The following is a 23,895-nucleotide window of genomic DNA, read 5'->3' as shown; positions in this document are numbered from 1 at the left end:
ATTTTGATAAAATTGCTGTGTTAACTGCTCATCCAGCACATCTGAAGTAATCTACAAACCAGTTTTAAAATTATTCTTGTATATTTGACTTCCACATTCTATCCAAGTGAGATTTAACATATGCTTAAAAAATAGTACTTAATTTACCACTCCCCAACAGAAATGTGAAAATTAAAGACTTAAGAAAACAAAGCATCAACTAAGCCGTGTGTATAACCAAGGCTATCACAGAAAGATACAAGTCAACTGAAGATTAAAGATAATTTGCAGACTAAAATTAATTCACTTTATCCATATGCTACTTCAAAAAATAAGAGATCTCTTAATGCACTAGTGGAAGGATTAAAATGCCTCTTTCTACACAGATGACAAATGCAAAAGCTCCTCCAAAACATAGTTTAGTAATAGGTACTTCTTTCATAAGGGAATCAGTCAGTAAATCAGGCTCTGCTGCCCAGGTCTTACTGCAAAACCAAAAACTCGAGGTACAGAGGCAGAGTATATAGTTAGATATAAAAGCAAATGTACCTAAGCAGACTAAATTCAAGGTATCAGAAGTTAGAGACATCTCAGAGATGGAAGTCTGGTGTTCAAGACCTTTTCAAGAAACAAGGTACTTGCAGGTCTGCCCTATTAAACATGTTCATCTTTAGCTAGCCAAGTTCCATGGAGAAAAGCAATCACTACAAGATAAATTTTTGTTATTAAAAGCCAAAAGGTCTAAGACATTATCTAGAATCAGTTTTTATCACAATCTAGATCAAGCCTAATTCATTCAACTGCAGTCCTTGAGTCTCTCTCTACCAGCCTAATGGGAATGTGAGGTGGTAAGTGCCAGATATTTTTTATCCCAGAATTACAATTCTTAAACCTATGATTGACATTTGGGTCTTGAGCAACGAGGCCCAAGTTATTTCATCTGGGAGCCAGGCTGATTGTTAAATTACCATCAAAATTCATTCTGCTGAGGAAGAACAAAAATGTTATCAGATTTATTACTGCAGAAAACCTATTTTTGACTGCTTCTACCCTACTCAAGGTTTTACACAATCTTTCAGATTTCACCTCTGTAAATGTACTCCAACCAGAAGCCGCTGAAGCACTTACAAACACTGTAAAAGTTTTTGCCTGTGAGAAACTGGTGCTCACTGTAAGTATTGCAATATGTATTGCAATGCAACAGTATCTTAAGAATGTTCTGGGCTTCTTCAACAACAATGAAAAAATTTGTTATAAAAACCTTGACTTGACACAGAGTACTTAAGTACTGCACTGAAATTGTTCTTATTCTGCTGCACCAAAATAAAACCCCAATTCCTGACTTCTTTGATTCTTCAACTACTGTAAAGACCCAAAATTTCACAAGCAAGGAGAACTGGTTTAAGTACTTCAGCTGATAATATAGAACATAATCAAGGAGTACCTAGCTAGCCTTGAACACATCGTATAGGGCTACATAAAGAAAATACTTCAGAGTCCTCAAGAAGTATTATTTATCTGGGCCAGCCTCCATCTCCCCCTCCTTATCCCAATCTTTCAAAGATAGGCTTTAAACATTTTGCAGCTGTCCAACATTAAGGCTGAAGAATTCAACAACCACGGCCATGTAAAAGCACAGGGTGAAAAGCAACTACCACGTTATCCAAGAATTTGGGATCCGTTACAGAGCTAGAAGAGGTTCCTGACTGCAGACTTCTTCAGCAAAATCTGAATAAAGTGCTGAGAGCAGATAAACCTGTAAAATTATTCTTTCTTCCTTCCAGATAATTCTTCAAGTGAATTCCTACCATATAAACTAGTGCAGACTATGCATAACTGCACTGAGTTTTAGCCAACCTCTCTCACAGCCAAAAATATCAACCACCACCACTGCACACATTTTCTTACTGAGATTTTCAGAAGGTCTACATAATCTTATAACTACAAAGTTAGTGAGCCATTTCATATTTCCTGAAACTAAACTGCACATTAGATGATTCACCAATTAGTGTATTCATGGAGCTTTAAAAACCAATCAAAATCTCATTTTTATTGAAAAACTTAACAGAAATGTCCAGCTGTATGCATGGAGAAAGCATGTGGGCTTTTCTCCTTTATTTAACTTAACTAACAGCTATGTTAGCTGGTGAAAAATATTCAGTGTGTCAAAGTTAATTTATCAAGCTGACAAAGTATAAGGGCTCCAGAAGGTATAGCATACATTTACTAAATTTTAAATACATTTTAACTAGATATAGCTCAAAGATTAAAATAAGCTGTCCAACAACCAAACCACACAAATATGTATCACTTCAGGGCACTTTTTATTTAATGGAGCAATTGCATGTTTGTTTCAAACTCATGCACAGGTCAACACATCAGAAAAGTTGGTAATCCTTCAGACACCAACCCCATAAATCAAAATGCATTTTTTTAAACTAGACAGGTAGCTTTGGAGGACAGAGGGCCTGTCAGTGCAGTGCAGGCCACGATCAGATGGAGGGGAGGCACTGCATGTTGCTCAACACAGCCAAACCTTGTGTCTTACTGAAGCCTCTGGGCATAAATGCCACAACATAAAACTAAGTGCTAATTTCCCCTGGGGTTGAAGAAGCTAGGAAGCACAGCTCTTGGTGGAAAAAAAAAGGCAAGGAAACCAGCCTAAAATAGACAACTACTTAAGGATTACTCAGCTAGTCAACCTATTCCAATATTTTGAATTAAGAATCAATATTTTAGGAGTTTATGATGGAGCCTTTACATCTTTCATTCTACAAAGTCAGGAATATACAGTTTAGTAAACAAAAAGGTGTCCTGTTTAGATTTTACATTTCTTTTCAGTATTTGTAGCAGTAAATAAAACATCACCACTTTAACTAAATCTTAAGAATAGATAAACTTACTGTACGAAAGTTACGTGGAGTGATCTGAATCCATGAAGTACCAACCAAAAATTGAGCCATTTCACAACAGGCTATCACAGGACAAGGTGGTTTACAACTATTAACAGCAATCATCACTATTGTTTGATTAGACTAAAACACATCTCTTAACCTAAACCATAACGATTGAGACCAAAAATTGCATGCTACACCTTCTCGGGTCACTAGTCCATCACGGAACCATGGGAATTGCCACATCTAATTCGATGAACAGTCACTCATCTCTCCAGAACCACGCTGCAGATTGACAGGTTTCACATGTTTCAAAGAAGATTAAAAAAAAAGCCCTTTCTGCTAGAACACAGTTGATTTCTAATCCCTTCCATCTGCTCTCTCTTTCTTAGATGTACCTGCCATCATTAAAAGAGCAATAGAAGAGAAATTCTAGATATTCCTCCAAGGACTAACCCAGTCATTTTTCCAATGCTCTCATAATATGAAGTCATGTCAAGCTATTGCTACCCAGCTGTCTGAACTCACTGGCTGGTTCGTACTGCTAATGCAATTCTGAAACCAGAGTAGGTGGGGGACATTTAGACCAACTGGAAAATCGGAACACATTTCATCAGCTCAGTCCACCAGGTCTCAAAACTCTTTTGGTTTATGTTTTTTGCAGTTTGCTTTGGACTGACAAAGAATTCACCCTAGAAGTATAGTTAATTCCCTCTACCATAACTAACTCAGGTACAAAAATGTAAAGAAATAAATCTCTTCTGACAGAGACCCTATTGCTAAGGCTATTGTTTTGATACCAGGTCCACTTGACTATCTTGGTTTATGGATTGACAACTGAATGAAGTAGGAGGTTGCTAACTTGGAAACTTGCCTCCTTTCAAATCTCTCACTGCAGCAAACTCATCAGCTGGGGATATTCAAGGTAACAGGGGTTATGGTTGGGCTGTGAGGTGCATGGCATCTTCAGCAGGAAGCCTTTAATGGCACAAACCTGCACGACAGGAGGTCTCGAAGTGCATGGATCACATCTCAAGATTTCTGTGGATGTAACCTTCCCAAACCACACTGGCATTAGCTTAAGTGAAAAAGCGTATTTGGTTTGCATGGCACAGCCAGGGATCACACCTCACATGATGGGATATGGTACCCCATATAGCATAAAACTTACAGTTTACAATCAGAAACATTGCAGAAAACTTCAAGAAGCTCTCAAGAGGAGACCGGAGGGGGGAAAAAATGAAAGAGGGAAGGCTTCTGTAAATGTTCAAGGAATGGAAACATTAACTCCTGTACATGCTGCGTTTGTAAGAATAGAAGATCAGATGATACACAACCCTGATGAAATAAACATATCAGAGACAGAAATGTATTCCATGGGATTAAGCTACTGTGGTTCAGTGCAAGTACTGAGGTACAAAGTTAACAGCAGCAGCAGAAATAACTCGATTTACTGCTTCTACAATTCCAAGAATCCATTCATAACTCCGAGTCAGACACTCATAACGACCACTTCCAAACTTTCACGGACGCTCACGGGGGACGCGGCCCGATGCTCAGCGCGCCCCGCTCCGCAGAAGGAGTTAACAGGAGCTCGTGCGCCCCAAGGGCTCTTCACTGGCAATTTTTCCAGGGCGATTTCCATACGGACAAGCGCGCGTGCGAACCCAGCGCGGCGGCGGACAGCCGGCCCCCCGCTGCTCCTGCACAGCCCCACCGCCACCCCGGGAGCCGACACCGCCCGGGGCAGCCAGGACCCCCCACCCCGGGGCCCCGCGGCGAACGCTCCGGAGGGCGGCGGGACCGAGCGGGGCCGCCCCCACACATCGCCCCCGCCTCCCCGCCCCGGCGCCCTTCTCCGGGCCGCGGGCACCGCCGAGCCCTGCCCGCCCCTTCCCGCGGCTCCCTCGGGCCGGGACACGGCGGCAGCTCCCGCCCCGCTCCCCCCCGGAGCCGCGGCCTCGGCGGGCGGCGGCAGCCTGTGGCCGCCGGGGGGCGAGCGGAGCAGGCGGGTCCCGCCCGCCGTGCCCGCGCCCCGACCGGAGGCAGCACCTACCGCTGCGCCGTCCCGGCGGGGGCAGCGGCGCCTCAGCGCCGTCCCGGCGGGGGCAGCGCCCGCAGCATCCCCGGCCCGGGCCCGCCGCCGGTGCCGCTGCCGGAGCGACCGGACCGAGCCCCCTCCCTCCCTCCGCCCGATGGAAAATAGTTCCCCGGGCCCCGGAGCCCAGACACCGGGAGCGACACCTCGCCGGCCAATGAGAGCCGGCCTGGCCCCCCGCGGCGCCAATGGGAGCGGCGGGCCGGAGGGGGCGGGGCGTCGCCCAGCCAACCGGGGCGCGGCGCTAGCACTGACCCGCTAGGATGGCTCCGGTTGCCTCCATTGACCACCATCTTGGAGTCGGGCGCGATGCCCGGCCTGGGAAGGGGCTCGCCGAGCGGCGGCCATTTTGGGTGCGGGCGGAATCACGTGTGGGGGGCGGGGAAGGGGCGGTCGAGCGGAGCCCCCGCCCCGCCGGCAGCCGGAATTCCCACGGGACACTCGGCGTCGGAGCCGGAATGGCGGTGTAAAGGTGATTTCTCCAAGCGTAACTCCCGAGGCGGCCGGATGCTGCGCTAAGCGTGGCTCCGAGAGCTGCGCAGGCAGGGACCGCCCCGGCACTGCGTTTGGAGCAGTCAGGAGGCTCCGTGGAGGATGAAGGGAGCTGCGAGTGCTCACGCGTGGAGACCCTTGGGGACACTCGGGTGTTGTCAGAAGGGAGTAATGCCCCGTTCCACACAGTTTCCTCTGCCCTCCTCCGTAGCAAATCCATTGCTTGGCTGAAGTACAGGTGAGGTAACATCTGATCCCACCGGGCAAAGGAATCAGTCGTTGCTGCACGAGGGCAAAAAGACACCCGCTATTCCAAGGAACAGAGCACAATGCAGCTTTCTGTATCTGGCACACACACAGTGGGACACTACAGAGCAGAGGGTGGACAGTTAGATAGGAAAACATGTCCAGATGTCAAGTCGAGAGGGAAGGGTCCCTGGGTGGTGCTGCACTGGAAGCCTGCAGCAAGCAGGGAATGCTGGAGGACAGTTCTCTTCGACATCCTTCTCAGTGACCTTTGAGGAGCAGATGGAGTGTGTGCTCAACAAGTTTGCAGGTGACGCTAAAGCAGGAGCCCTGGAGGACAGTGCTGCCTTTTAAAGGGATCTAGACTGGCTGGGGGAATGGCCTTACAGGAAGTGTATGAAACTCAGCAAGGACAAATGCAAGGAGATTCAACAAGTCCGGCACTTGGGAAGGAAGAGCCCTCTGCAACAGTACAGAGTGGGGACTGGTGGGCTGGGGAGCAACTTTGCAGGAAAGGATGTGGGGTCTCAATGGACAACAGGTTGGCCATGAGCCAGCAGTGTGTCCTGGCAGCAAAGGAGGCCGAGAGCATCCCAAGTCATACCACCAGAAGCACAACCCACAGGCCAAGGAAAACGATTATCTATTTCTGCTCAGCCACATGTGGAATAGTGTGTCCAGTTTTGGGTCCCCAAATGCAACAAAAACCTCGAGAAACTAACAGTGGAGGCTAGCAGGGGAAGGTGCAGTGCTTGCCCTGTGAGAAGAGTCTGATGTAGCCAGCATGGTTTACCTTGGAGAAGAGACAGCTTTAGAATACTTCAGCATATAGAACATCCCCTAGCGTATACATTACCAACAAAAATCCCAAAGATGGAATAATACACTGTATAAGCAATTCTGCACCTTGGAAGAGGATGAAAAATATAATGAAACATACATAATTGATGTTAGTTGCATTTAAAATGATACTGATGAGGCCAATGTGTGAATTTACATTTGTAGAGCACGGTAGCACTCATGAAGGATTCATGTGCACCCTGCACAAATGCAGCTAAATTGCCACTTGGCAGTCCTACGTACACAGCACAAGAAAGAACGAGCTAACAAGTAGCAACAACAAGCAAAATAAATACAGAGCCAGCATAGCCAGCATCTAGTCAGCCTTAACAGTTCATCATGGGGAAATGCAAGGTTCTGCATCTGGGCAGCAGCAGCCCCAGGCACCTGCACCTGCTGGGGACTGACCCAGCGGCTTTGCAGAGAAGGATCTGAGGGTTCTGGTGGGCACCAATTTGAACATGAGCCAGCAATGTGACCTTGCTGCAGAGAAGGATAATGGTATCCCAGACTGCATCAGGAGGAGTGTTGCCTGCAGGTCTCAAGGGACTCTTCCCCTGTACCAGCACTGGTGAGGCCACAGCTGGAGTGTGGTGTCCAGCTCTGGGCCCCCCAGTACAAGGAGGATACAGAGCTATTGGAGAGAGTTCAAGAGAGGTTCACTAAGGTGATTAGGGGATTGGAGCACCTCTCCTGTGAAGAGAGGCTGGAAGGGATGGGATGTTCCAGCTGTAGAAGAGAAGGCTCAGAAGAGGATCTCATCAATGTATATAAATACCCAAAGGGAGGATACGAAGAGAATGGAGCCAGGCTCTTTACAGTGGTGCCCACTGGCAGGACCAGAGGAAATAGACACAGACTGAAACACAGGATGTTCTGCATGAACATTAGGAAACACTTCTTTGCAGCAAGGTGACCAAACAGTAGAACAGGTTGCCCAGGGAGACTGTGGAGTTTCTATCTTTGGAGATATTCAAATGCCATCTGGACACGGTCCTGGGCAGCCAGCTCTAGCTGATCCTCATCAGGGTAGTTGGACAAGATGACCTCCAGAGTTCCCCTCCAACCTCTACCATTCTGTAACATTTACTGTCACTGCATCACCTGAGAGCTTTTGCATCTAAAGCATCTTATCCTTGTGCTGGTTTTGGCTGGGATGGAGTTAATTTTCTTCATAATAGCGAGTATGGATCTGTGTTTTGAATTTGTGCTGAAGACAATGTTGATAATACAGGGACTTCTCATCATTGCTGAGCAGAGCTTACACAGGGTCAAGGTCTTTTGTGCCTCTCACCCCACTCCACCAGCAAGGAGGCTGAGAGTGCACAAGGAGCTGGGAGGGGACACGGCCAGGACAGCTGACCCCAGCTGACCAAAGGAATATTCCATACCATATGGCATCATGCTCAGCATATAAAGCAGGGAACCAGAAGGAAGAGGGAGGACATTTGGAGTGATTATGTTGGTCTTCCCAAGTCACTGTTGTGATAGAGCCCTGCTCCCCTGGAGATGGCTGAACGCCTGCCTGCCCAGGGGAAGTAGTGAATTAATACCTTGTTTTGCTTTGCTTGCACTCAGGGCTTTTGCTTTACCTATTAAACTGTGTTTTTCTCAACGACAAAGTTTTCTCACTTTTAACCTTTTGATTCTCTCCCCATCTGACCAGGGGAGAGTGGGGCTTAGCTGCCAGCTGGGGTTAAACCACAACAATCTTTTCTGCAGTTATCCAACAGTGACTCCACTTGTATAGAAGTTCTATAAGTCAGTTTTAACTTCAACTTATAGGTTATTTCACTTTTTAATTAGTTCTGTAAGAAACTGTAGCATTTTCATTTCCAGTATGTAGTAAATAATTTTCTGCAAAATACCTAAAATCTTCTCAGAAATATAAGGGTTTAGTAACATAAACCCTCATCATCTCTTCGTATTCACAGAGCAAGTGTTCTTGATGTTACCATTTTTGTCAGGATTAAGGTTCAACAACAATCTTCATCTAATGAAAACACCTGCCATTCTGGCCTGCTACTTGTGCAAAGAACTAGTAACTGGATAGAGGGAAATAATCAACCTCTTTGTTCTTTCTACTGTGTTTCATTTTGGGGATTTGATTATAGGATGGAGAAAATAAAGAAAATAGTCTTACTACTTGCTATAAACAAGAAGAAAAATTCCTAACACCAGCAGAGCTAGGCTGGAGCCAGAGCTTAACAGGATGGAGGCTGTGCAATTGGTGGTTATCACGCCCAGGCTTCACCAGCCTAACCCACACAAGTGTGGGATTTACTTTGATTTTGTGAGGGAGCATTGGTGCAAGGGACCAGCACTGACACCTCATGTGCATGACGCTACTTGCTGTGATTTTTCTGCACTAATGTGCCCGTGTGAACATCTGAAGAGCTCTGTGAGTAAGACCGAGAAGGGTATGAGAAAGCCATGGGTCTTTGTCGGTGCTCCAGACTAGGAGGATGCAAGGAGCCTATTGGAAAAAACTGGTTCACCTCCTTTCTCAGGATGTGCACACCCTCTTGAATGAAAATCAGTTGTCTTGGAAAATATTTGGGCAACTCCTTCTTTCATAAGGCATTTCATTTTCCCGATGGAGGGCAATGGTCCATTCATTGTGGTAGGACAAGGGGACGCTGTGAGGAAACACCACTTGGAAGAAGGTGATCAGAGGCTGGAAACTGAGCAGGCTGCTACCTCCCACATTGGCTTGCTTTCATCTTGCAATGTTTATTTCCCAGGCATGCTGCCAGCCTGGGGTGTGTGCTGCCAACGAGCAGCTCAGCACTGCTGGGCATGCCGTGCACAGTGCACTCTGCCTGCCACTCCTGGGGGACACTGCCCACTGTGCTCTCGGCCACCGTGGTTGCTTCACCAGCCCCACGCTGCCACATTAACTGTGTTCCTTAGCCCAGCTCTGCTGGATCGTTGCTCCCCAGCGTGTCCCTGGCTGATCTGCTGCTGTGTTGAAAATTGTCTGACCCTGGCAACCTCTGCAGCTCTGACCCTGAGCACTTTCTCCCACTCCCTCCTCCAGAGTTTATCCTCTCTCCCTTTGATGCTGCTTCCTTACTTCCAGGCTTTTTCCCTTCAGAGTGAAACTACATGACCACTCCTCTCTCCTTTAGCCAGGCAGAGAAGAATAATTAGTGATGGAAAATCTAAGATAATAACAAGTTAGCAGAGCTGGAAGAAAAGAATAACCACTTTCATTGTCCTGCAGAGGAAATCTTGGTGTCTGTGGATAAATCCTGTCAGCAAATGACACCTTGAAGCAAAAGGCTGATGGGCACTAGATAAACCACACAGGCTTGGGAACAGGAACTTGCAATAGGGACAGAGACCTCTGCAAAGCAAAAGTGGACAATCCTGGGTAAGGTAGAGCAAATGCAGAGTCTTGTCTGTGTCTAATCTAACAAACATAATCCTGACATGGTACAGGTTTAGGATTAGGAACGGAGGAACCCATCAGCAGGCCAGCCAGCTCCATGTGGCTGGGCACCTTCACCTACCGGGTACTGCCCTGCTTTGCCTTCGCTGACCTCTGACAGTTTTGTTTGCATGTGAAATCAGCCATAGCACATACACATCTGGTTGTTCACAAACAGACTCATTGCTAATTTTGCAGGACCAAAATTTCTATCTTGCCTAAATGAATAGAAGGCAAGTTTGCACTTAAAAAAACCGTGAGAACCTCAGGTAAGAGAAGAAAAATGTACTTTGGAAATGTTGACCTGAACATCCAGCACGCCTGCCCTGTCCAGGGACTGCCCTTCAAAGAAAAGACAAGGCTGCTAAAATGACCAAACTGGAAGATGTGGGTGCAAATGATTTTAACCTGGGCTAACTGAACATGACTAGAAGTAGAGGGGCGTGAAATAAGGATACCCTGGTGTAATCACCGTGGTGGAGGAAGAGCTCAGAAAGTTACTTGCTTTCTCATTCAATCCTTTGCTTTCCTCTGCCTGCTCTTTTGCAGCTGAGCTGGGGAAAAGACCTAGAGCCTTTCTGATTTTTTTCCTGAAGCTGAGTCATTTGGGCGGATGAAATAAGAACATCCATGATGCTTCTTTCTCCATTGTTCTGTACCTTGAATAAGCATTGACACCAAGGCTGAAACATCACCTTTCTGATTTGGTTTCAGGTTCCCCACTTTGCACAGGTGTTAATAGTGATTCCTCCTGCCGGAAAAAGGACAGCCAGGCTCCAGGACAGCTTCAGGCAGGCACAACACATGCAGTGACTTTCAAAAGAACTCTGACATGTCCAAGCACCACCCAAGACTGTAGTGTGTGGTCTTGATCTTTCTTTTACTGAGTAATACAAAGCAACTGCTAGAACCGGTCCTTAGCCTACCCTCTTTTGCTTATATGTTTGTTCACTAAGTAGCTTCCAATCATCCCAAGAGTCGAGAAGTCTGTTCTTGCAGGTGCAAGGAAGGTATCATTTAAAAATATTTTCCTTTGAAATGGATTTATTTGGGATCTACTTTGGTGCTCTATTACTAATTTATGAACTGACATACTTTTGTTACCAGTAAACAGTAGCAACCATGATATTAAAATGACAGGGTCTGGAGGTTTTGAGAGCAAGGTAGACCGTTCGCAGAAAGTCAGTGCTTAGCATTTTCTGAAAACCAGGTCCCTCTTTAAGGTATTTCAAACTGAACACATAAAAGCAAAGAAACCCCAAATCATTAGTTGCTTTTGAAAATTTTAGCCAGGAAACATTTTTTTTAGTGCTGGTTGTGGAGTCATTAATTATCATTGCACAGAATGTAATAACAAACCAGAGCTCCCCAATGGGCAAAAGCAAACCACTTCTTCTCTAGTTTTTTTTTTTTCAGCAATAATAAAACATATTATTATGCACTTCCAACCATGAATGTTCTCCAAAGCAACTTGATATTAAACCCCAAATCATCTAAATGGATGAATTTTTACAGATTGTTACAGCAGGGCAAGCCAGGAATGTTATTAGAGTGGCCTGAGGCACAGTGCTGTTTCATGGAAAATGAGGAACAGTTAAAAATTTAAAGTGTTCCAAAATTCATTTTCTCAAAAGGGATTTGTGGCACTACTGACATTAAAGCTGTTCCTATTCAAGCAGCTATATTCCCGATGAGACCTTTGTTTGTGCCTACTTAGTCTGAAGGATCTGGTTTATTTCACCAGGGCAGAATACTAATGTGAGCTGGTGGTTCTGTTGTCTGGACTTGTTTCGTTTTCCTTCCTTTCTTCAGCAACAATGCATTTGCATAATTTTTTTAGGCTCCATCAACAGTATGAAAAGATTGGGTTGAAACTTAGTTAATGCCACCCAGATGCACTCCAGGTCTGTGTTTTTGGTGCTCGGTCCCTGTGGCTGCACACTATGCTGTGGGATTGGCAGACCACACCTTCCATGGTTCCACAAGGAAGACTGTTTTTCAGCACCTGTAATAGCACTTTTCATTGGCAGGATTCACTGCTAGTTAGAAAGAGGTGAAGCAAAATGATGTGTAGCTCTGACATCTGACACCAGCATCAACAGGGTTGTGTTACATGGACCAGGGGTTTTGAATGTAGGTATGAGCAACCTACAGAGTTACTTTAAAATATCTCTTTGTTCTTCAGGTCCCTTGATTGTCAGCATGATTTGAGTATGAACTGAAGCAGCTGAGCAGTCCCCAAGAATATTTGTGCAAGCTGTATTGTTCTATGGCAGTGCCTACTAGGAGGTGGTTTGGGAAACATTCTGATTGGTGGCTTCACTCCACTTGGAGATTTCCACACTTGCAGCAAAGAAGTTTTGAACTTGTTCCGTGTTTTCAAAGTATTGAAGATCAGCGATGTAGGATTTAGGTCTTAGATCTCTTGCTCTCTTAGAAATCTGATTTATATTCAGTAATGTTTGGTGTTAGTGGCTACTAACGTGATTTCTGGAGGCTGACAGACAAACTTAAAGAATGGAAGAAAGTGTTGGAAGAGTGCATACAATGTCAAAACAACTGAATTGTTTAACTTAAATGATCTTGTGTCTGAGCATGTGCATGTATATGTGTATGCATAACTATAAATGTTTATCTATCAGTACCAAGGTACTAAAAAAAGAGAGAACACATCTCAAATTTTCTTAATTCTCAGTCAAGAAACATAGAAAATACAGTGTATTTCTTTGGTGTTTTTGTTGTTGAGGGAAGAATATAAACTTGGAGACACAGCTAAAGCCATAACTGAAGAGAGCAGCACAAATGAAAATTTTAAGAAAGTGAGAATGAAAGGATAGAATGATAATAAACATACAAAATTAATCCAGTGTAATTTATATAAACGTAAACTCAGTTTGTGTTAAAATTAGTGCCCATTTCCTGTATCAATGTTGTCTGGATTTACTGCAGATTGGATATTAAAAGATATTGTCCTTAGAGCACAACTTCAATAAAGACTTGACACTTTCTTTTCTTGAAGCAAAGTCACAGAAGGACAAAGTCACATAATAGTTGAGGTTGGAAGGGACCTCTGGAGGTCATCTTGTGCAAGCCCCTGCTCGAGCAGCATCAGCCAGTACAGGCTGACTAGGACTGTCCAGTTTAGTTTTGAATATCTCTAAGGATGGAAACTCCACTAGCTCTGGCCAGCCTGTGTCAGTGTTTAATCAACCTCACAGCAGAAAAGCATTTTCTTGTGTTCCAGTTGAATTTCATGTGTTTAAATTTCTGCCCATTGCCTGTTGTCCTGTCTCTGGGCACTACTGAGAAGGTTGCCTCCTCCTTCTTTTCTCCCTCCCATCAAATATTTGTACTCATGGATGAGATGCCCCTTCATTTCCTTTTCTCTGGCCTGAACAGTCCCACCTCTCCCAGCCTCTCCTCCTACAAAAGATGCTCCAGTCCTGTAATTATCTTTGTGGCCTTGTGCAGGCTGGACATCTCCCCAGCAAGTCCCCACCCCTCTTGTTCTGGGCAGCCCAGAACTGGACACACTACTCCAGTAGTTGGCCACTGGGGTGTGGCCTCACCAGGGCTAAGTAGAGGGAAAGGATCACCTCCCATGACCAGTGTTCCTCCTAATGGAGCCCAGGATGCTGTGGAGTGCTGTTTTCTGGGCGCATACCTGCGCTCCCAGCTCCCTGTGAGGCTGAATCTGCCCGATGGCTTGAGCCCAGGATTAGCAGGCTGCAGTGTGCTGTGAGGACCAGCTGTCCACAGAAAGGCCAGCAGCAGTATGGTGATCCTCAGGGAGCTCAGGTTGCCTAAGGAGGAGTGAAACACGCTAGGTTGGAAGTGGAGAGGGCCAAAATTCTCGACAATAGATAAATTAAAAAAAATTGAGAAGGTTTTAGATGTGAATTTTAAACCTAGAAGGGAATTAGATAGATTGTCTGAAACGTGCTATATTTTGAAAATATTTCAGTGAGGGAAAACTTGTATCACATGTTCAGCTAACCAAATAGTAGCTAATAACCTTCTAAATTAGTTTTCTAAGCCTTATCTCCTGGGTCAGAACAGGGAGAACAAAGGGAGAAGAGGTGACTAATTTAGGCAAGTTACCTGGTAACAGAGCCAGGTAAGACAACTCCTGGATCTCCTGCCTCACACACCCACACACACATACACACACACCGTGGTTTGTTACTGTAATTAGCACGGAACAAAGCACATGTGTCAAGCACATACCTCTTCCCGAGCCTGCACAGTTGGGCAGCAATACACCACCACCGTGGCTTTGCTTGCTCAAGGTAAGGCGAGGCACCGCCTCATTTACTCCTGTGTCACCCCCTTCTCTTGGGGTGACAGTGAAAACAGTGAGCTGTGGGGCATTGGTGTTGTTTCCCACAGGCACATACCACACTGTTGGGGATCTTTTCCGGTTGCTATTCTGGACTTCAGATGCGTTGTTGGGATAGATTTTGGTTAAGTCACCGGGGTTGCAAAATGGGCTCAACAACAAACTGCATGTCTCATCGGACCTTCATTTCACCAAGTATTTCCATGCATGCCATGCTTCATTGCCAGTTACTCAGACCACTTTTGCATCTAGGATGGAGTCTGCTTTTGGAAATGTCCATCAGGACCAAGATGGACTTCAGGAATGCAGACACAGACATGTCTGAGAAATCAAGCAGCAAGTTATGGTTGTTTTCAAGCCTCTTGAGGTGAGAGGAGGCCTCAGGGGTACATCTCAAAGTGTAAAGCAGTGACCAGATTAAAGGAGATTTAAAGCACAGATTAAAGGAGCCCTTATTAGAGAACGCACTAGAAGAAGTAGGACAACTAGAACATTTTCTCTGGATGTGCTCAGAACCACACACAAATTGTTTCAAAGAGCAGTGGCTTATGACTAAACGAGACAGCTTAAAGTGGTTTTGGACATCATATGTCTCATCTTTACCACAGGTTTAGCCTTGCATGGGCAAACAGTCCAATTCCAGCACAAGGGGTGTTTCATTTCTTACTAAAGGATGCTATTTAAATGTTGGCAGTTTGAATCAAGGGTGAAGTGCTAAATTTTTATCCTATGACTCTTATGACCCCTCTTCTCCACCCTTTTTTGGGTTGAAAGCCCACTGGGGTTAACCTGCATGTATTGGCTGGGTGGGAGCACAACTTATGGTCAAATACTACTGGCTCCAGTGCTTATTTTCCTAAGCAATCCTATTGTCTCCAGTCAGGCTATTTCCATTGATAAAGACCATTCTTGTTGTAAAGGCATGTACTAGTAGGTTTTTTTATTTGTAACTGGCAAATACGTGGCCTTTCGGCTGGAAGCATCCCTAAAGTGTATGTAGTGAATGACTGGAATAAGATTTGAAAAAACTCAAACATTCATGCTGATCTTGCCTTAAAACTTAAATATCAGAGTTTCCTATCTTTGAAATATCTAACTCCCACCAATTCCAGTGAAATAGATATTAATTACCCTTGAGAATTTGAACCTGGAGCATAGCAGAAGGCAAAATATAACTCACAGAAAGGCATAATAGAAAAATAATTATATTATAAAAATAACTTGTAGTGCTGTTGCAGAGAATGTTCTGCATTTGGAGGTCTCCTTTAAAAGGATTTACAAGGTCTATAAACCTGGTTCTATTTTAGAACTCAAATCTGAGACAGATCATGGCGTTTTGTTTTTTTTTTAATTGCCACAACCACGTGAGTGGTTCTTCAGCTGAAGAGGTTCAGCTTACAAGAATGAGTATGATTTTTCTGACAGACTCTATTTTCTCCTGTGTGTATTTGATAATATAAGCTACAGAATCACTCAGTTGTTCTAGTTAAAGACTGTACCTCTGCAAAGTTCTAAAAGTAGGCTCTCAAATCAGCTTGTTTGAGACAAGAAACTATATTGATTCTTACTGGGAACAAGATATGTATTAGGCTTTGATGTTAGCTACCACCTGTGGGAAACATTAAAAGAAATTGGTCAGAATTTAACTCTGCCTGTCAGGAAAGGTAAACCATGGGGCTAGTCCTAAAACCTAGGTGATTTTGGCCCACTAAGTCAAATCTTCATTTTTAGGCACAAAACACTGTAATTATAACCAGGCAGTTTATACCTGAAGACAGACAATTAACTGTCCCATTGCCTAGATGGCACATAACACTTTGGGTGTGTTTTTGAATGAGATGCTTTTTGATGTACTGAATCTGGATATGCTTATCTTGTGTTCAATAGAACATAACAGGGTTTTGGGTGCCTTGTAATCCCACTTTGTGAAATCAAAACGTTCAGGTGGCTTTCCACTTTCATCATCAATATTATATCACTTATCAACCAACTCAAGGCTCTATATATTAATTCCTGGGAAGACTGCTATATCTCATGTTTCTCAGAATCTCCCCAGGCCACCCAGGTAAAATGTAGATGGTAAATCTGAGCTGTCCATTCAGAGCTCCATCATTCCCTGGACTTGGCCTATGCTTAGTGAGTGAAAATTACTGTAGTGCCATCTAGTGCTACTCTGCTGATCCTTGCATTTGCTGTATAGTTTCCAAGGACATTGCTCTGGATTCATTACTTATAGCTCTAAATACTCTGAAATCTTGAAAATGCAATTAACTTCTTTGTCAACATTTCCTACCCCCCCCCCATTTTTTTTCTCAGGCAAGTCATGATATATATTATATACAGTTCTATAACAGGCTTTCCAGCAATGCATTAAAATTGGCTCTGAGCAGTGTGACAGTGTGGAGTGGGGAAGGAACTGGAGATTATCTTGCAAAGAGCATGTGTTCCCATATCTTCAAAATGTGCAACTTTTAAATATAGGAATGCAGAAATCGCTCAGGAAAGTATGCCTAGAGAAGGGGAGGAATCCTTCCTTGCAAAGATGATTTTTTAGCATCAAACCCAACCCAACTGGTGAAGAAACTATTCTTTTCCCTGTATATATAAGGTGCTATCTCTATTGAAAAATCCACAGATTACCACACCCTAGGAGATGAAAAGGACTTCCAAGACTTTCTATGCAATTCTATTACATAAAATGTCCTTTGTTCATATAGCAATTGTCTGTTAACGAATAGAGGTCTCCTACATTTCTAGACTGGGAGCACTAGAGGATTTTGGTACTGATATGGGACAGCTGCCCTAAAAGTAACTGTAGCTGAAAACCAGTTACCCAAAAGGCAGCATCTGACTGTCTGCAGCCTGGAGCAGTGTGTGCCTTGAGACACCTAATGCCATATTTTTGAAGTATTTTTAAAATATTACTACAAAGACAGTCCTAGTGGGAAACCAGTGGGAAATAAGCACTTGGGGGCTTGTGAAGATCCTGCTGGGTTCCTGTCTACATCTGCAGAAGTTTTTAGATCTGACCTCAAGACACCTTGTGGGCAAGTAAATGTGCTTTGCTAAATGTGACGCCGATTTTGTGAGCTGTGGTACAGTGTGACCTGTGGCCTCTGTGATTAAAAAAGTAGCTGCTGTTGCCAGATGTTCCACGTGTCTCCCTAGGACACTTATTTAGAGTACTGGCAGCATCTTCCTCCAAGCAGTCCAGCACCCCCAGGGCCAAATGGCTATTTCTGTTTTCTTGAAGAGCTACAATGTCAAAACATTTATCTGAAGCAGTTTGAGGCCATGCCCATGATAGCAACTAGGGAATTAATAATTTCAGCTATGTAACAGGTTCCACTTAAACCAGTAAAGCCTATTCTGTGACTTCTTTCATCTCACAATCATTATACAGTTCAAGAACTATACTGGGCTTGTTCTTGAAAAGTCCTACTGACACTTCCAGCCTTTTCATCACACCTTCAATACGGATCTAAAATTAGACTCTGTTCCTGAAATGAATATATTGCTCTTCAATACACAAGCTACAAATTTAACAGTAAATTCTTGTCTTAGTGTTGCATTAGCTTAAGGTAAGATAGGAAGTTTTAAGCTTTACCACACCTAAGATAATAAAATAAATAATAGAATTGTCTTCCAAGTAATCTGCTTGAAAGTTATAGCATTTTATTAGCTAACAGAGCAAATTTACCTGATAGCAGAACTGCAGGTAAGAGAGTCAGATAGGTAAGAGAGGGAATATTATAAAACTCTAAATAAACATTATCAAGAATTTAACCCAGCATACAAATCTAGAGGCATTATTGCTATTTTTTTAAAACTTAGGAATAGGGACAAACTTTCACATACTTGATATAAATGTCTAGACCTTATTTTATTTGAGTGAATTCATGCCTATTTAATAAGCAGAGTGGTGCCAACAATTTTATAGGAAGCCCCACATGTATTTTTCCTCTGGAATGTCTCCAGGCAAGTCACACTCTTAAAAAAAATTTTTGGCTCTCATCCTGCAAAGGCTTGTGCATGTGTCAAGTTTTACATGCTGAAAAGAGCCTCATTGATTTAAATGGAGCTACTCATAAAGTAAAATGTTAAGCCTCTGCACAAATTTCACCAGGCTTAAGATTTCTGTTTGAAATACATTTATGTATTCTCAACCTTCCTTTTGAAAGGGCCCCTACTGCCTGTTGTTCGGTTTTTGTGTATCCAACACTTTCTGTAGCTGTTCTAGTATTACTCCAGCCTGAATTTGCTGCAACATTTCACAGGATCCTGCAAATTGTGCAAGAGGAAACTGAAAGAAGGAAACCTACACAGTCTATACTTTGCACAGACCAAGATGGCAATTCATGATCCTTTGAACAGTATTCATAGATGTCTGTGACTTAGTGAGAGATAGAATTTGATCCAATAAAAAATGTCTCAAATACATTCAGCAGGAGTAAGGATGCCCCCACCCCACCCCATGAATGCCAATAACTTTGATTTTTAAATAAGGTTTCTAGTGCTGTTCCTGAAAAAAAGTCAAATGTGATTTGAGAATGACACAGTTTAGTACCATCTTCTGTGGAAGGAGTCCACAGAAGGTAATTTCAGAGTCTCCACTGCTGTCCAACACCTGCTCAAATTGCAAAGGGGTGAAAAAACCTGACGTGAGAAGACATTTTCAGATTTTGCCATGTAAGTTCTACAGAATGACAGCAAGCCTAACGTCTTCCTGAAGTCTTTGAGGTGACTGTATAAGCTATTTCAGAGGTGTTCACTGTCTATCTTGGCTCATACTCAAGTTAGAAAACTGAAAGCGGTGATTTATAATTACCATCTGACTGGCATCCATTTGGAACGTATCACAGGAACTGTGGGAAAGACTTATACTGCTTAATTTAGGAATTTTACTTTCCATTCTATGTTAACTCTGATAAGACTTCCAATTTTAAGACTATGCTAAATATGTCTTAGCAGTAAAATACACCAAATGTGCAAATGAGCTATCTAAATTTTACTCTTTTTTAAAGGTTAGGATTACATTTCCTTCTTACCTAGAAAGCATTTCACACATTTTGTGAGCACAGCATATTAAACAAAATTGAGCTGATTGACAGTGTCATAGCTAAACACATTACACAACTGTCTCATTCTTTTAAAATGTCAAATAGATGTTCTACTCTGGTATACTTCAAACTGTGTGAGAGTTTTAGATATTACAGGTATAGATCAGTTTTTCACTGTCAAGCAATAAATATATCTTAAGAAACAATATAGAAACAGAAAGCTTTAAATACAGATGTTACCTTCTCCTAGGAGTTGTACAGAGGATACCAACACATGACTTCTGAAGTGACATCTGGCTTCACATTTTTCCTACATATGACATGATACTTGGCAAATAAAGTTCTCCTCTCTGATACTGACTGCTTAACCTTTGACCTGACCTGATTTCTGTCTGAAGGACTTTTTCTTATCTGCTTTCTTTTGCATGTTTTGTTTTGTTAGTTGGTTGGTTGTTCTCTTTTTTCCTTGGTTTTTTTAATCTCTTTGTGCTGCTTTTACCCTTAGGACAGAACTGGTCTAATTTGTACCTTCATGGATGATCCTGAATGATCTGGATGATCTGTGGTATCAAGCAACAGAGTAGGGAACCCACCACTGCTCTAATACAAGTCCTTTCCAGAGATCAGGTACCTATGTGATTAAATGACCTCTCTCTACTCAACCTGATGAATGAATGAATGTAACTAAACACTGACTTCTATATTAAGCATGTATTAACATGTAACAGTCACATAATGGGTGTGTGCACATCTGCATGAAGGGAGAGGTCAAAACATTCTGTTCTAGGAGATATTGATGTTGGACATTAGACAGTAATGTGGGGAGGCGACTGAGGTTGAAGGCAGAGAAAGGAAAGAGCAACTGTGTAGGAAGGAGGCTGAAGAGAGGAGGATGAGAGTGAAAACCAGGATGCACAAGGAGAGCGAAGGGTGAGTGAACTGGAAGAGAAGCAGCAAACAACAGCAATGGGCCAGGCAAATGGAGGCTGGTACAGAAATAGCAGAGCCCAAACTCTGGAGTTCAGGACTGTGGTTGTGTCCAGAAGGATGAGGCCCTTACCAGCTGCTGCTGTGCATCTCTTTAGACAATGGCAGAAACAAAGGTGTTGGAAGGCTATGGCTTTTACTACCCGATCTCTGCCTTAAATGGATGTTTTGAGGAAGAATAAGATTTTAAAAAGCTGAGGGAGAGAGAAAGAAACATGAGAAGGTGGGATCTGAGTCGATCCTCAATGTGACTTGTGATTTTATTTCAGGCTGCTTGCCAATACAGATTTTATTTTTTTCTGGTTACTATTGAATAATATTAAAATGTGTTTCAAGTTGTGACCTGTCAAAGGTGTTCAGGAGGTGTTTCAGTCCATAGCAGGGAAAAGATTTTGCCACTACCCAGGTTAAATATTTAATGTGACCAAGGGCTGTCTGTGAGTGCAGTGGACAATCCAGCTGGAGCAGAGTGGTGTGGAGGTGGTCTCTGATAAAGAGACCAGATAAAGTGAGAGCAAACTGGAAACTGAGCTGTGCAGAAGTCTGTAGGTGTGAATGTCATCTGTGGCCTAACATCACATTGAAATGAAATACATTTCTAATGAACTCTTCCAGCCTTCAGAAAGATTCATATACCTTGATGCCCTTGAATATGGCAGATCAGTGCCTGGGATCCTTTTCTGAGCTGCTGCTGCTGCTGCTGCTCCCCCAGTGGGATGGGAGGCTGTCTGATTTGCACTGGCTGGATAGTTGAGGCACAGAAGTTCAGAGACCCTGCTAAGTCCCTGAGACCTTGACAGTGGCTGTTATGGCAGCAGGGAGCCCCTTTCAAACTCTCTCACCCTGAATATCTTCTTTGTCCCTTAACCCAGGACCTTTAAGAGTGAAGAGAAAATTGGTGAATGCTCACTGGATCCTGTCACTAAGCTTCAGGACTTGTGGCTCAGGTGCAAAGGTGCTGCAGCACCCATCTCTCCAAGGCATGGGGTCCTCTATCAGCCTCCACTGCTAGAGCAGGAGACTTTCAGAGTCAGTACTGCAAAGCAGCTCTGCTGCAGGGCTACAGAGCAAGGGATGGATGGAGGGAGTCATTTCACCCGTTCTCTGTTCCTTGTTGTCAAGTAATAGTGCACAGGCAAGTCAGTTTTCATAACTCACTATGGGTTATCTGATATTTAGTAAGAGTTGCTGGGTTTGCTTTGAAAAGAACTGACATGTTGCAGGATTGCTCTGGAGCCAATCACTTGCAAAGAGTATCCCATTTCACGTTGCTGACTAACACACCCATCTCTCAGTGGCACTGTTTCCTATCCCCTCTGTTTAATAGTCAGATTCATTTTCATTCTTTATTACCATTTCTTTAATTTTACACAGTTCACTGCTGTAACTCCAAATAATCTCCATCTGGAATATAACTTTGGTTCTCTTTTCTCATATTACTCCTTTCGTTTTGTCGGTGTTTCAGTTTAACTCTGCCTTTTTGGGGGGATTTTTTTCAGTTTTGGTAGTGAGTTGCTGGAAGGTTGTTAGCCAAGTTTCTGGGTGGATTGCATTAGCTTCTCATGCTTATTTAAAGATACCAAATACTAAAAGTTAACAGATTGTGTCACAGCAGAGATTTCAAAAGTTTTTTGAAAAACCAGGAATAATGCTTGTAATGGATTCCTTTTTTGTCCTCCTAATGCTTGCTGTGTACTTGTGATGAACTCTATCAAGACAGCAAGTTCAGGTGTGTTCCCAAGTCTCTGTAACTCCTACTTGATAGTGGAATGCCTTCCCCCCTGGCCCCAATATTTATATGTAGTTTCATGTCTCAATAAGTCTAAATATATTTATGTTTAATAGTAATAGTGTGGACTTTTATATAATGTCACTTGTCTTTCTGGTAGATTGGTTTCTTTCTATTATCCTTTTCTCTTTTATCCCTACAAATGTAAGAGGTGTGTTGGAGCAGACTTGCCTCTTTACCAAGTGCTTGATTAAAAACACTTAAAGGCTCCTCTTTATGATTTCTGCACATGCAGAGCAGAAATCAATGAACTCATTCAGGACCAGACTCTGTCCTCTTTTTCACAGGAGTAGATCCAGAGATCTCTGCTGACTGCATTGGAGTTATAGTGCCTCAGTTCATGAGAGCAAAATTTCTGCTTTAATGTGTAGCCAGCAGCATAGTTCTCTCATTGTCAGGAAGATGCTAATTCCTGTGAGTGTTTAAACTTTGTTTTCGGAATGGTTCCAAAGTGGACATATCTTTCTTCAGCATTCTCTGAACTTCCATTGATAATTAAGGTGTTTTACAAAGTACTGCAGAAATTCATTACACCATGAATAAAGACAAGTGATTTTTTTTCATTTTTCCCTTCAAATTTGAATGCATCTGAAATCTCTGACTTTCTTGGTCATCCTTTCCCACACTGTAAAATTATGGTGCTATTGCAGCAAGTTGATGCCTTTTGGTGCAGCAATCGAGCTCTCTCTGATCTGAGGGATTATCTGTAGATCTCTCTTAACATTTTTCCCCTTGCTTGGGCCTAAAACTTGGCAGATTCCTACTCTGCTCAGGGGCTTTCTGTAATATGAGTGAAATGTGTTTTATGATGAAGTGAGCTAAGAAAAGGACACCAAAATTATTCTTTTTCTTTTCTACTCTTTCAGCACAGAAAAAATATAATCCTCAGTCTACTGATGTGACTTCTGTGATCTGCAGTAAATATTGTCAAAACTGAACAGTTTGAAGAGGAGTTTTCACTCTACTTGAATATTCAATAGTTTGCCCTTATCCAACACTGAAGGTTTCATTCTAGGTTTCTGCATGTAAGTTAAAGAAATTCTGCCCCATAAACGGAGCTTCCCTTCAGCAAGAGGGACACTGAGGGAATCCTTCCCACCCACTCCACCCAGGTAAGCTCCCCTTCTTTCATGGGCTTACCTTGAGGGTTTTGGAGAAACTGGAGGAGGCTGCCTTGTGGACCCCTTTGCATCTGCCATTTCAAAAGCCAGGCTGGGTATCTTTCTACCAGAAGTGGTGGCCTTGATTTGTGAATTCCAGTTGCCTCTGTTATGTCAGAATAAGACAAGATGATCTGCAATGACTCCTTCTGCCTGCAGGGCTTATGAATAAATGAAGTGATAAAGAGACACAGAGCAAAAACCAGTGTTCCCGTTCCTCTCGCACATGGGGAACAGTAAATATGTTTATGTGCACAAGAATCAGAGTTAGAGAGGTTTAAATGACCATCAAATTATAATTTCTGAAGATCTGCAAACTTTGTTTTCTACATTTTTTAAGGTAAAGGTTTTCCATAGAATTCATTTGTAATTTGAACACATCTGACACCTTCTATTGCTACATTTAGGAAATCTGAAAACATTTATAACTTTTGTGTAGTAATTGCCTTCTGCTCCTGACAGAGCAGTACTGACACAGCACTGTAACAGCACCGACCCTGTGGCTGCAGGATTCCCATGTGGCATGCATGTTGTTGCAACTTTTTTCAACCTCTGAAATGTTTTCAACTCTTCTCGGC

General features: G+C 43.2%; 1 protein-coding gene across 3 annotated transcripts in view; it reads right to left on the bottom strand.

Moving 5' to 3' along the window:
• Nucleotides 1-23,423, bottom strand: part of SOCS5 (suppressor of cytokine signaling 5) — a 48,382-nt gene extending 24,959 nt beyond the window's left edge. The window contains exon 1 of one of the 3 annotated variants that reach the window (XM_050314947.1): nt 23,298-23,423. The gene's annotated coding sequence lies outside the window, so the exon portion shown is untranslated. Of the gene's footprint in view, nt 1-4,929; nt 5,066-5,226; nt 5,272-23,297 lie in introns of those variants that run through there. The other 2 variants (XM_050314948.1, XM_050314946.1) reach the window with 2 other exon arrangements.
• Between the last annotated feature and the right edge of the window lie 472 nt (nt 23,424-23,895).

The sequence above is a fragment of the Myiozetetes cayanensis genome, unplaced genomic scaffold, assembly GCF_022539395.1.
Source record: "Myiozetetes cayanensis isolate MyiCay16 unplaced genomic scaffold, myiCay2020 scf2-11, whole genome shotgun sequence".
Taxonomy (NCBI): domain Eukaryota; kingdom Metazoa; phylum Chordata; class Aves; order Passeriformes; family Tyrannidae; genus Myiozetetes; species Myiozetetes cayanensis.
The sequence above is the reverse complement of the archived record's forward strand: the minus strand, read 5'-3'. Positions and strand labels throughout refer to the sequence as shown.